Source organism: Lonchura striata, chromosome 3, assembly GCF_050655825.1.
Source record: "Lonchura striata isolate lonStrDom1 chromosome 3, ASM5065582v1, whole genome shotgun sequence".
Lineage (NCBI taxonomy): Eukaryota > Metazoa > Chordata > Aves > Passeriformes > Estrildidae > Lonchura > Lonchura striata.
This window is the reverse complement of record NC_140705.1, coordinates 108613198-108626164: the sequence shown is the minus strand read 5'-3', so window position 1 is coordinate 108626164 and position 12967 is coordinate 108613198.

Below are 12967 nucleotides of genomic sequence, written 5' to 3'. Positions count from 1 at the left end.
CTTTCCTTTCTCCTTCCAAGACAGAAAAAGCAGATCTAACAAATTCAGTCCTTCACTGGCAAAAGAGTTTGCACCCAGCAGAACACACAGCCCTTAGAATCTGGAAAAGGAGCCCACGATCCCAGCTGTTACCAGTGTTCTGCTGAACAGAAGGATCTGTGCATAGGTGTTGGCAAAGTGGGGGTCTCTTCTCCCCCTGCAGAAAATTAAACCTAATGGTGACAAACTCCTGCTGCTCTCAGACACTCCTTTAACTCAGGGGCAGAGGTCTACAGCTGTGCAACTGAAATGTCCCTAACCTTGTGATAGTTTATACCCAGTCATCTATAGTTGCATGATGGAAATCTTGTTTTCAGATGTTTTGTTTTTAAATTTAGGATATTGCACACGTTCATTCGGGCACACTTGCACACCCACTTGCAAAGAACGCTCTTGTGGCTTCAAATTCAGCAAAAGCAAGCAGAAGACGTAAATTTTAGAATTGAAGATGCCTATGAAACATTTTTTGTGCAATTATAATACAGTCCCTGGCAGGCCAATTTAATTTGATTATTTTCAAGTCCCTAAGGATTTGTATGGGATCTCTTATGCTCCTTTACTCTTGCCTTTTATCCCAAAGCCTTATCTTTATATGTTTTAAGTTGAAAGATTCACAGAGAATGAAGACAGTGATTGCAAGCACAAAAGGGTATTGAACATTGCAAACACAACTTAATAATTATTTCTGTGTCTATTTTCTGGCTTCTGGTACATTATTTCAGGGTGTGGTTGGCAGAAGCACACAGAAAGCAGCTGCAGGTGACAGTGGTGGTGCACTGTGAGCAGAGCTTGGCTCACATTACAGGGTGTTCTCAGTACCACAGAAACCTCTGAAACTCACTGCCTCTTTCCACTTTCTTGTTCCCTCTGCTCCTTTCCTCCAGTGAGTGGAAAACAGCACCCTGATTCAACTCACCTCATCTTCTGAAGACAATTTCATGGGGGAAGTGTTAAGATACATCAGTAGCAAGCAACACAGAAAAAAACCCAAGTGATTCATGCTGTCCTCAGAATAGGGTTTGATTAGCTCCCAGCAATAAGGAAAGGGCATGTGTCTTCGTCAGTGATGGTAAAACAAAATATTGAACAGCTGCTCATTAAATGGATGCTGTGTATCCTGAGCCCTAAAAGGAGGTATAAAAAATATGAGATAATGTAATTAAAGACTATCAGAGCACAAGTACACAAAACACAAATTGCCTGGGCAGTGTTAGTTTGGGCACTGATTCCATTTTGAATGCCTGCTTTTGTGACCCTGTTAATAGTCTCCAGCCACGGGTATGACTACACAGAGACAAATGTATGTGTGTGGCTTTTATGTACAAATGTAGTGGTAATGCTATCTTCATGAGGTTCCTAATGCCAGGTGAATAATAAAAATAGCTAAGAAACAATTTCATAGCTTCTATCTCTAAATGGGACAATTATGATAATTTGTCAAATAAAACAGACCACAGAGTTTTACTTAAATGATTATGTCTGTGTCTGGTCATTCCCTCCTCCTTGATGAGGGGCTTTGAGTTTTCATCTAGGCAGTTCAGATGGCTGCTGATTTACCCAGTTCATATGCTGCTTGGCCCCTTTCAAAGGGAAGCAGCAGTCTCATGAGATTGGAAGCTATAGGCTGAGGCTTCAAAACCTTCTCACACACTCTCCAGGACTGTATTTTCCAAAGGCAAAATTCAGCTTCCCTTCCTGCTGCTGCATAACCAGACTACCATTCCTCCAGACACTAACTTAAATCACAAAGCACTTCCTGCTGCAGGATGAGGCTCATGCTGGTACCCCATCCCATCTGCACAATCCACACAATTTCTTCTTCTCAGCTCTCTGACTCCCATCTCAGTCAGGGAGAAATGAAAGCTGTCTGAATGTCAAAGTGAATTTTACACGTCTGTAACACATAGCTGAGATCCATGATGCCTCTCAGGGTTGCTTCTCTAATTAGGTGGTGGAGAGATCAGAAGAAATGACTTGAAAGAGTGTACAACTGTGAGGGCAGGTAAGGCAGTATGTCAGGAAAGGAGGGAAGATGATGCAAGAAGAAATGCAAATAAGGAGTTTTGGATTACATGCTTCAGTTAGTTGATAAGTACTCAGTTGCAAGTCACTGGGCTGTCTTACTACGTAAGGAATTTTCATTTGACATTAAAATGTCCCCAAATTTTGATGTAACAGGGAAAGTACATTCACAAGTAGCAGGTAAAAGGTAAAAGGAAATCTTTCTACACAAAGTATCATGGGTTTTGTTGTTATCCAGTTTGTACCCACAGATAGCCACTTTCTGAAGTGTTAAGGCCTGGGTGTGCTAATTCCAGGCCTGCATTTAAGTCAGACAGCAAATTTCCATCTCAGAGCATCAGCACCTGGCTCACGCTGTGTCCTGTTGCAAATCACTGCACAACTAAGCCATGCAACTAAGTAATTTCTCAAAGCTATACTATTAAGTCCACTGGAAAATGAGAATCTGAATGACTCATGTCTCTTGACTCTGCATTTCACAGCCACAGAAAGATTTTGACTTTCCTTTTCTGAGAGCACAGTCCATCTTTACAGAAGTTAAGCCAATATGTTGATGACAAAGTGGGTGAGAGAGAAATTGTACTTTGGCAGCTGTTTTGCCAGCTCCAGAGTCCTTTTAGCTGCACAGCCCCTGCTGCTGCTGCTGCTTCTGCCATGAAGTGAAGAAAAGATCAGGTTCACATCCCATTTTTCAAGCCCCTTATCCCAGGTTCCCGCCTGTATATTCTGGTTCTCTGGAGAAGTGGCAGTGCAATGAGTTGTACACCTTAATGCTGAATAGAGGTTGCCTTGTAGACAAACTGTGGCATGACCCATGAAGTAGATCCCAAATTTTCTTGTTGACACTGACTTAAGACTAGAGGAGGCAGCAGCAACCAGCAGTTCTGTAGAACTGATTACTAACACTTTAATCAATCTGGCATGCACCAGTAATGAGCCCTAGGCATGGAGAATGTTTAAAAACAAGGTTTAAACCCAAAACCATAATGGCAATAAATGGCAACGGGTAAAAGAGAAATAAGAAGCAGTGCCAAGGAAGAAGGTTCAGGGGTACCTGCTAAGTCAGCTTTCCCATCAGAGGAGCTAAATGTAAACATCTATTCTGGCATGCTAATTCTCCAGGTTACACCACTGCAGGAGACAACTGTAGAGCTGAAGGATTGTTGGGACCAGTTGGGCTTCCCTCCTGCCACTCTGCTGGCAATGGCACCTCTGGATATTCCCAGTATTTCACTGGAATACACACTATCTCTCTGAGCCTCTCTTCTCCTGTCCTTGCTATGCTTTGGGGGTTGTGGGAATCCAGAGCTTCCCTCTGGCTGCCCTGGAAGGCCTGGGACCCTGGCAGGGGTCAGGAACCCCCTGGGACAGAGCCCCCAGAGACACTGTCTGTGATCTCTGTCCATGGAAAAGAGTTTTCAATCTTACAGCATGAATTACCAGCTCTGAGTGTTTGATATCAGTAATAATTAAGTGTGGCACGGGTGCAAAAGTAAAATTTTAGGATTCTAGATAAGGGGTCCAAAGGGGACAAGATGGAGGAAATTGGGTGTGTCTTGTCCTTTTTCTCCTTCTCCATGCCCTACATGTTTCACTGTGGTGTTGGCATTTTTCTGTTGGTTCAGGCTGGGGACACACTGTCCAACGTAGGTGACAGATATTGGCACGTTATTGTAAATCCAGCCCAGGGAGTTTCTGGTATTTAATGTTTGTAACATCCCACTGAGGGCAGAGCCCCACACGCTGCCCTGCAGGACAGAGCTGGGCAGGGCAGCAGAACATGTGAGAGATAAACAGAATAAACAACCTTGGAACCAGCACAGACCAATTATGGCTTCTGCTTTGGCAATGGGGCTTGTGGAGTTGCGTTATGAAAGACAGAGACTTTTTACAATTTTGGAATCATCAATACCACAGATTCTGACAGGGAGCAACTCACCAGGAACATGACAGGTGAGAAGTGACTCTCACTGAAATGAAACACCAACTGATCCCAGGAAAGCCCAGCCCACAGATAATGAAAGCACCTTGTGCTGACAGCCGCTGCTGCAGAGGGAAATGTCGATGGGACTATTACTGCCAGGCTGAGCTGATGGCAGCCCTGGCCTTTGCTGTGCCTGCAGGCAATTTCTTTTCCTGGCTGCTGGAAAGCTGGAAAGTACCAAGAGACATTAGGAAAATGATGCATGCCCTGACCCTGCCTCATCATCATTTGCTGTGAGGTGGCTCTCTCCTGAAGGCTGCCAGCAGCTGTGGCACAGCTCCTGCTGGCTCCATATGGCGACCCACAGGGTGGCATTTGGTGGCATTTGGTGGGCACTGCTTCTGTTGGGCTGTCTCGTGGCTGAGCAAGGAGCTGGGGGACTGCAGGCAACGAGGTTCACAGATCTCTGCTGTTTCCCTGCTGCTCAGCTGACTCAGATGTTCTACAAACTCTGGGTACATTTGCAGTTACAAACAGGGAAGCATCGCTTCCAAACAGCAGTTTAGAGGCCCTTGCAGCACAAGTAATAGCCATAGGAAATGAATTTCAGTTTCCCAGAGAATTTTCTTCAACATCAAGCTGAATACCCATTCAGTTTACATATATCAAAACATCCATGCAAATATATTTGCAGGTGATCAAGTTTGGAGAGTTCAAGATCCAAGGGAATGCATAGTCCAGAAAACAACTTCTGAAGCCTTGCTACTTTGACTACTGAAATCTTAAGGTACCTAGAAGCCAAACCAGTTTGAGAAATCTTTGGTTAAACTTCACCTCCTCTAAAAGAAGTCTGAGTCCCAAAAGCCTCTTTTAAAATGTTCTTTTATTTTTTTTCCTGATACATCATTTTTGATTGCAGGTCTTGTACTCAGCTGCCAGGTCTATGTCAATCAGACCTTCCATGCTAAGTCAGCCCTCATCTCACTTACCAAGGAGAAATGCAATTCTGCTGGAATTCATTTTTAGTATTTTTGCTTATGGTAGCAGGACACCAGCAACATATGAACAGCAAATTTAGCCTGCAAACACTTTCTTCAGTTCTTCTGTTGTCCTTCAGCCTGTTTGTTTTGACCATTACTGCTGTGTTCCAGTGCTGTGTCCAGTGGCCATTACTACACAGCCCCCTCCCCAGTTCATGAGCTGGATTTCCTGCTATGGCAGATCATGTTCCTTTTCTGTGTGACCAAGGCAACTTTTGAAATGACATCTCCAGAGAAAAGCATGTTAATCCTTCCCTGGCCACTCCAGCATTATCCTACTCTTATATTACATTCAAAGAGGGCACAGGAGCATCCTTTCCTAGGAGCTCAACCACATTTACATGTGCTAAGAACAGTGATAAGCCAATCTAGATTTACACATCTAAGAACAATTAGAAGTAATTGCCTAAGGAACAGCAGCTAGTCCTCTGCAAGAATGAAAATAATGAAGTATAGGAGAAAGTGAGCCAGTTCAGGGCTGTTTGCTCACATGCCAGGTCCTTCCAGTCTCTCTGACAATGGGCTCCATCCTGCTGAACATGTCCCACAGCTTCCTCTGACAAGGTGCAAAAGAGTCCTTCAGGACTCCTACTTTGCCCTTCTTGAAACTTTCCTCAGGGAAAAGATTTCTCCCTTGTCCCTGCAGCAACCTCTCAGCCAACACCATATCCCTCCACACAGATTTATAAGAGGTCATTAAAACTCCTCTGGCAGAGCTGAAGTGGAATTGCTGTTTCCCTATCAGGATCAGGATCTGGAAGCTCTCCAGGATGGCACAGTCTTTTGTCATTAAACTGTCTCACTCATTGCATGGTAGATCCAGACAGATCAAACACCATCTGTATTTATAGAGGGCACCGGTACACTTTTTATGTCTGCTATAAAATCCAGGTCTCTGTGGCCTTTTTTTTTTTTACTTATACATTTTCTGGGAAAGAACACATTTGCTTCAAACATGGTTGCAGAAAACTGAAGAGTCTTACATCATTTTCTCTTTTTCTATTATTTTACAAAAAAAAAAAAAAAAGTAAAATAGGTAGGTTTTAGTGTGACACCTTTTACTGGGCATTTATCAAATGTCAAGCCTAATCTTTATGAGATTTTTTTTTAAATCAAGTCTACCACCCTTTGTTGCTGATAGCCTCTTCACCCAGGGAGAGCAGGGCAGGAGAGCAAGCATCATATTGATCCACTCCATGATTAAATACTTGAGTGTGACAGAATACAGAAACAGAAAATGGGGCTGCTGCTTAATTGCCTCTAATAATGGTGCCTGCTGGGATGAGGAACAGGTAAGGGAGTCATAGGTGAGAAAAGATGTAATAAAAAAAATTATACCTCCAACTTGGTGCCTAAAGACTAGACTCACAAAATTTGGACTTAAGCTGTACCCAATAGAACTTACATTCAAACCCAGAGGAATAACTCCCTGTTTCAGTAAGAAACATTTATTACCTTCCCATCAGAGAGATTTCTCTGCATGAATCATACTCAAGGCCACCTCTTGCATGCCAAGCCCTGCCATGGTCGTGCTCCCTGAAAGAAAGAATCTTGAGGGTTTCTCCAGGTCAGTCTGCACTGCAGTAGTGTCCAAGGCACTCTCCGACATCAAGGCAAAAAAATTGAGACAGGCAACTGGGATTTCTAAGTTTCTATGCACAAAAGGGGCTACTCATCTTTACAGCATAGCTGGGGCACAGCAGAATAGCATAGGAGCTCCTCAGTGAGCAAGGCAAGGGTGTGTTTCCAAGTCTCAGAAGGAGGATATATGCAAGCTCAGATACTCACCTCACTACCTCACTGCATCCAAGTGAGTCAGATTCCCACTGAATCTAACAGAAGCTTTATATCAACATAATTTTGTTTTTCACTGACACAGCAGGGCATTCTAACTAAATGTTCCTTCAAAAAAGAAATAAAATACCACAAAAAAATCAGACTTCTACTTGTCAGAGTTTGGCTTTCTCAGTACTGATTTCAGTGCAACCTACACAAGAAAAGAAAAGCCTCCCTCATCCAACAGCCTAAGGGCCAGTGCTTCTGCACAAGCATTTTATTCTTCCTTGGGAACAAGATTGTCACGCAAACAGCACTTTCTCCTGGAAGCTCCCAGAGCTGAGTGGATGTAAGTATTCAGCAAATAAGCACACATCTGTATATACCAAATCTGCATTTATTCACAATGAAGCCAGGCTTCTGGCTATCCACACAATACAGCATTTATGCCCACACAAACCACTGCCATATTGCTGGCACTTTTATGAGGTCTCAGAGCCATGTTTAAATCTGTATAAAATCAGATCATCTGCTCCACATTAAAAACATAGAAATTTAATGCAGCTTGGTGGTGAAAGGAAAAGAAGGTTGCAGTAAAAAAGTGAGCAGAAAAGAAATCTAATTATATTTAAATGCCTGTGGCATTCTTGTGGCCATGTAGCATGAGAAAAAGGAACAACACCATCCCCTTTACAGTGTCTAGCCATCTATGGTAGTTTACACTGCCTGTCACCAATTTCCCTCCCCACCGATTTTCTCTTGATCAATTAAATGCTGAATCAATCCCCATCAGATACACATTAAGGTGTGATTGCTGTCTGTAGTGATTTCTTTGATATTTTGACCAGTTTGCTTCTGGGGACCCCTAGATATCCTGCCTACTGTGCTTCCACCATGGCAAGAGAATTCCTGCAGCAATCCAGTTCTTTGTTTCCACATGAACAGCCACAACCACATGTATGCTTACACCTACAGATCAGTTTCTCAGTTTCCCAGCACCTGATGGATACCCAAGCTGAAATTCTCTTTGAAAATTTCTTTTCTTTGAAAAGAGCATGGGACACTTTTATTTGCCATCAGAGACTTATGTCTGATATATGGCTTCCACCAAGAGCTTTGGACTTTCCTGAGCCAGCAGGTAGGTACAAAAATGACTATTCTTTGTCAGGCTAAAGATAAAACTGCTCCAGTGGTTTTTCTCTAATAACTGCCAATAACTAACACTGAGGTGAACAGCATAAGAGGAGGATGAAAATAGAGTAACCCTTTCCCAATAACACTCTCCTACATTCTGGCAACCTGCTGTTCAGGAGTTTTCTGTGACGTTATTGTTCTGCACTTAAAAATAGCCTGTGACAATTTCTTCTACAACTTTTTCGAGCTGCATTTGATCCTTTGCACTGCAGTGCATGCAGCTCAGTGGCAGCTCAGACACACAGTGGTTGAGACAGCAGGAGGCTGTTTCTGTGCTGGAGATTTTATTCTGTGTGAGCCTGGAGCAGTGTGTGACACATGTTGGAGAGGAGTGGATACCTGGAAACTGCTAAAACTTAAATTCAGATGGAGTGCCCAGACTGCAGACACATTCAATTAATTTCATTAGACAAGGGATCTCCCCCAGGCTAAAAGGCTTCAAAGTGGCAGAGGAGATAAATTATCCTTCCAATTCAGACTCATGGCCATCCACCACCTGGGAGCCTGCTTGGATTACTATTAATTTCTCCCCCCCTCTGTAGCAGCAGAAAATATCTGTAAACAGATTCCAGAAGCAGGGACATTTCCAGAATACAAACTCCAAGCTTCCCATTGATTGCTTCCAAACTTGACTCTTGCAACATCCTCAATGCTCCCCTCCCTGACCAAGCCTATCACGTTTTTCTTATGTTTCTGAGGACTTGTTTAAAAAGACTGCCAGACATAATACTACCTCATCATTTCCTCCACGAGACAGATTACTTTTAGGGAGTCAGAGCACAGTGATTTTCACTGACCTTACAAAGAGACAGAGATAAATAGCCTTTAAGGGGAAAAGTTAGCATTCTGTCATAAGATGACATGAAAGAGCCTGGTAAAGCACAAATTGATTTGAAGTTAGGAGGACAGCATAGATGTGGAATGACAATCAATAGCTGTAGGAAAGAATTGTTCCATTTTTCAAGACACAGAAAAATTCACCTGCACTGATGCACAAGTTATTTCTACACACATTTCTTCTGCAGATGGTTTAAATTCAAAATACTGGGAAGTGGGAAAAAAAAAAAGGTGTTTTATCATAAGTTTCATAAACTTCTTCCCATGTATTTAATGATGATACTAATGCTGGGGGGGAAATAGAGTGAAATTCTCGTCCTGTTCTGGCCCATTAACATGAAGTGAAGGGGCCAGCCTACAATTAAGTGGTCTGACATATTTATGCCTACTCCCAGCACTGCACAGGACAGCAGAAGACAGTTGCTTGTAAGAGGGATGGGAAGAAAGGCCAGGAGATCAAATGAGGGCTGTGTCCTTGGCATCCATAGGACTGCAACAACCCCAGACAGTGCTGGAGCCCTGAAGGCAGCCCAAGCTGCTGATACTGCACTGCAGAGGAGTTCTGCTCCCAGATCAGCAGACAGCAACGATGCAAAGCATTGATATCAGGGTTCACACTGCAGTGTAGAAGCTGACCAGGAGGGGAATGCCATGGTGCTGTTCATATGAAGCACTGCATGGAAGATTTTTACTTTTAAACACCTTGAAAATTAGGCAGGTAAAGAAGAAAAGAAGGGGGTCTGTATAAATAAAGTGCTCTGGGTACAACAGACACATTCCAACTTTTCTGCCTGTTGCTGGATTAAATCCAAATACATTGGATTTAATACAGATTGTCCAGATACTGGAGGGACGGGGTGGACACAAACACAGAGACTTCTGATAATTGCCTCAAGAGGTGTTTAAAGACTCCAGACCACTTAGAGGCAGGGCTGCTGCACCTTCTCTCGCTCTCTGAGACAAAAGCAAGCAGCCACAGTCCCTTTTTTCAGCACTGCTGACACCTGCATGGCCAGCTGGGCAGGAGCTGCCCCACACCACAGGAGGTGAGCAGGACAGGCTGCCTCCAGGGTGGCTGGGAGGAGATTAGCTACATTACTTCATTCCAAATTGGATTTGCATTCCCCCTAATCCCATGTCTCCCTTCCCCTCAGGATGCATGCATATGATCTCCAAGGAACCCTGAATGGAGATTAATTTTACACTAGCTGCATGCATGCCATGCCAATGTATTTTGCATTATGATAGCACCACAAGAATTTTGTTTCATTTTTTAATCCTTTGAGCTAAAATGCTGCTGAGAAAGCAAGGCAGTTCCACCCTCCATTATTTGATCAGGCCTGTACCACTGCTTTGGACTGTGCCTGGTAGGAGCTCTAGCACTTAAACCTGTTCCAGAAACTGAATTATTTGGCTGTGGTCTAAAAATATAAAGACCAGGAGAGAAGAAAGTGGAGCAGAGCTGAAGTGAGGATGAATGACAAGAGGATGTAGGAATCAGTCTCCCAAGTTACTCCTCTGGCAGCAGAGGAGGGTGCCACAGTACCAGAGATCAGCATCTTTCCCATCAGCCTGCTTCACTCAGGCTTCTGCTGCCAGGAAAGGCAGAGCCAGACCTTCTCCTGCCAGACTCACCAGCACTCCTGGCATAGTCCCCCCATGGAGGAAGGGAGTGGTGGCAGCAGTGGCTGCTGCATTCTGACACCAGATTTGCTGTCTCCATCGCTGCACCCACGCACACTCACACATCTACAAACTCACAAAAGTCACGGAGAAGCTGCCATGTATTAATAACACTATTAGTAATATCTAATGGAATTGTCAAAGCCACCCAACGCTGCCATAATAGGTCATTCTTCATCATTAACAAAACCTGCCAGCAGAACAGCTACCAGCATCCCACTGTTTCATTTTCACACTGAGGAAGCTCAGATCTCTCTGTGGGCTGCTCAAAGGGGAGTTACCCCCTGGCCAGTATCTCTCAGGGGCTGGTACTTCTCAGAGGCAGAAAGTATCATTGGTAAAGACAACAGCCAGCTGTTGTTGACAAAATTAGAGACAGACCCCAAAATGAGACTTCATTAACCTATGAATAATTTAAGCCTGCAAAACAAATTGCAAAAAAAAATTTAAAAAAAAGAAGCAGCACTTTCATTGTTACATCTGTGTCCCCTGGCCCCAGACAGGATGGCAGTATGAGCCGTGCCAGCACAGCTATCTTGATTTCTCCATGCACTTACAGCCTGGAAAAGGGGACAGGGGGAGTCCATGTTCCCTAGAGTTATTGTTAATATTTCAACTATTGTTAATATTTCAACTACAGCTCAGGGTGATGGCCAGGTCCCTGTCCTGCTCATTTCATGAACAGCACCTCAGCCAATATGCTGGAGACCCAAGCAGAAGCCTCAGCAACCAAAACCAGCAACTGCTGCCTCAGAGCGTGCAAACCCCAAGATTTTTATTCCTTTTTTTCTTAGCTCCTTGCTGTCAGATAAAGATAATTGCTCATATTAAAATGCTCAGGGAAAAAAATTAAACTGCAAATGAAAAGGGCAAATATATATATACCAGATTTTTTTGTAAATGCAGCTGATAGCATCACAGGATCTGCAGGATCACAGCTTCTGGGGAAGCTGTAAAAAGAAGATAAAGAAAAAGAAGAGGAGTAAATTGTATTTTGCAGAGAGAAATCACTAAATTATATAATCAGTTAAATACTTTATAAAAAAGTAATTTTATATTTTTATAAGAAGTCATTTTCTAGAAAAATAGGCTCTTTTTTTCCCAAATAATGTTCTTTACTCTATGCTTGAAGAGTGTTATTTAAAAAGTCACCACCAACTACTGCAGTTTCCAGGACAGGAGAAGGGAGAATGAAAAACAAAAAGAAGCTGCTTTGTAACCAAAGCATTTTCAGTTTATTGGAAATCAATAAATTTCATGGCAGACACTAAAATTTGGGGGATTTTACTACCGTGTGTGAAAAGCAGTTAACAGCTTTGACTCATATGCTGTCCTTTGTGGGAATCCAGAGCTTCCCTCTGGCTGCCCTGGAGGGTCTGGGACCCTGGCAGGGGTTAGGAACCCCCCTGGACAGAGCCCCCAGAGACACTGTCTGTGATCTCTGTCCATGGAAAAGAGTTTTCAACCTTACAGGATGAATTACAAGCTCTGAGTGTTTGATATGAGTAATAATTAAGTGTGGCACGGGTGCAAAAGTAAAATTTTAGGATTCTAGATAAGGGGTCCAAAGGGGACAAGATGGAGGAAATTGGGTGTGCCTTGTCCTTTTTCTCCTTCTTCATGCCCTCCATGTGTCACTGTGGTGTTGGCATTTTTCTGTTGGTTCAGGCTGGGGACACACTGTCCAACGTAGGTGACAGATATTGGCACGTTATTGTAAATCCAGCCCAGGGAGTTTCTGGTATTTAATGTTTGTCACATCCCACTGAGGGCAGAGCCCCACACGCTGCCCTGCAGGACAGAGCTGGGCAGGGCAGCAGAACATGTGAGAGATAAACAGAATAAACAACCTGGAAACCAGCACAGACCAATTATGGCTTCTGCTTGGCAGCGGGGCTGACAGACAGAGACTTTCTACAATCTCAGAATCATCAATGCCTCAGATTCTGACAGTCCTTTAGCCACCTACAGGACCTACTTTTAGTGCCAGGACCATGGAGGAGGATGCAGGAAAAGCACATTTCTGAGCACTCACCTGACCAAGGAAAAAATGCTACTGCATCCCTCTCACCAAGGAAATGCTGAAGCTTGGCTTTTTTGCAGTTATAAATTACCAGAGGCAGCAAAGGGGCAGGACTGTGGCTGGCAGAAAGCAATAATATTCATCTGGTATTAGAAGCATTAGAAAAGGAGTAGAGCAGGAACAGACAGTATGCCAGACTGTTCAAAGGCTCGGGGGATTTATTTCAAACAGGGAAGGAAGATGCTGGCAGAGCAAGCCACTTTTCTAGGCTTGATTGCAATCAGTAGGTAGCTACTAGTTAAAAATCTCAGCTGGGAAGTCATTTGGGTGCAGTCATTCTGACATGCTGGCACTTCATGTTCTTTGAAAGTGAGGCAGAATTAGCAGGAGCCCAAGGAAAATGCAGACTCTCCCTCCCAGACTCCAAGA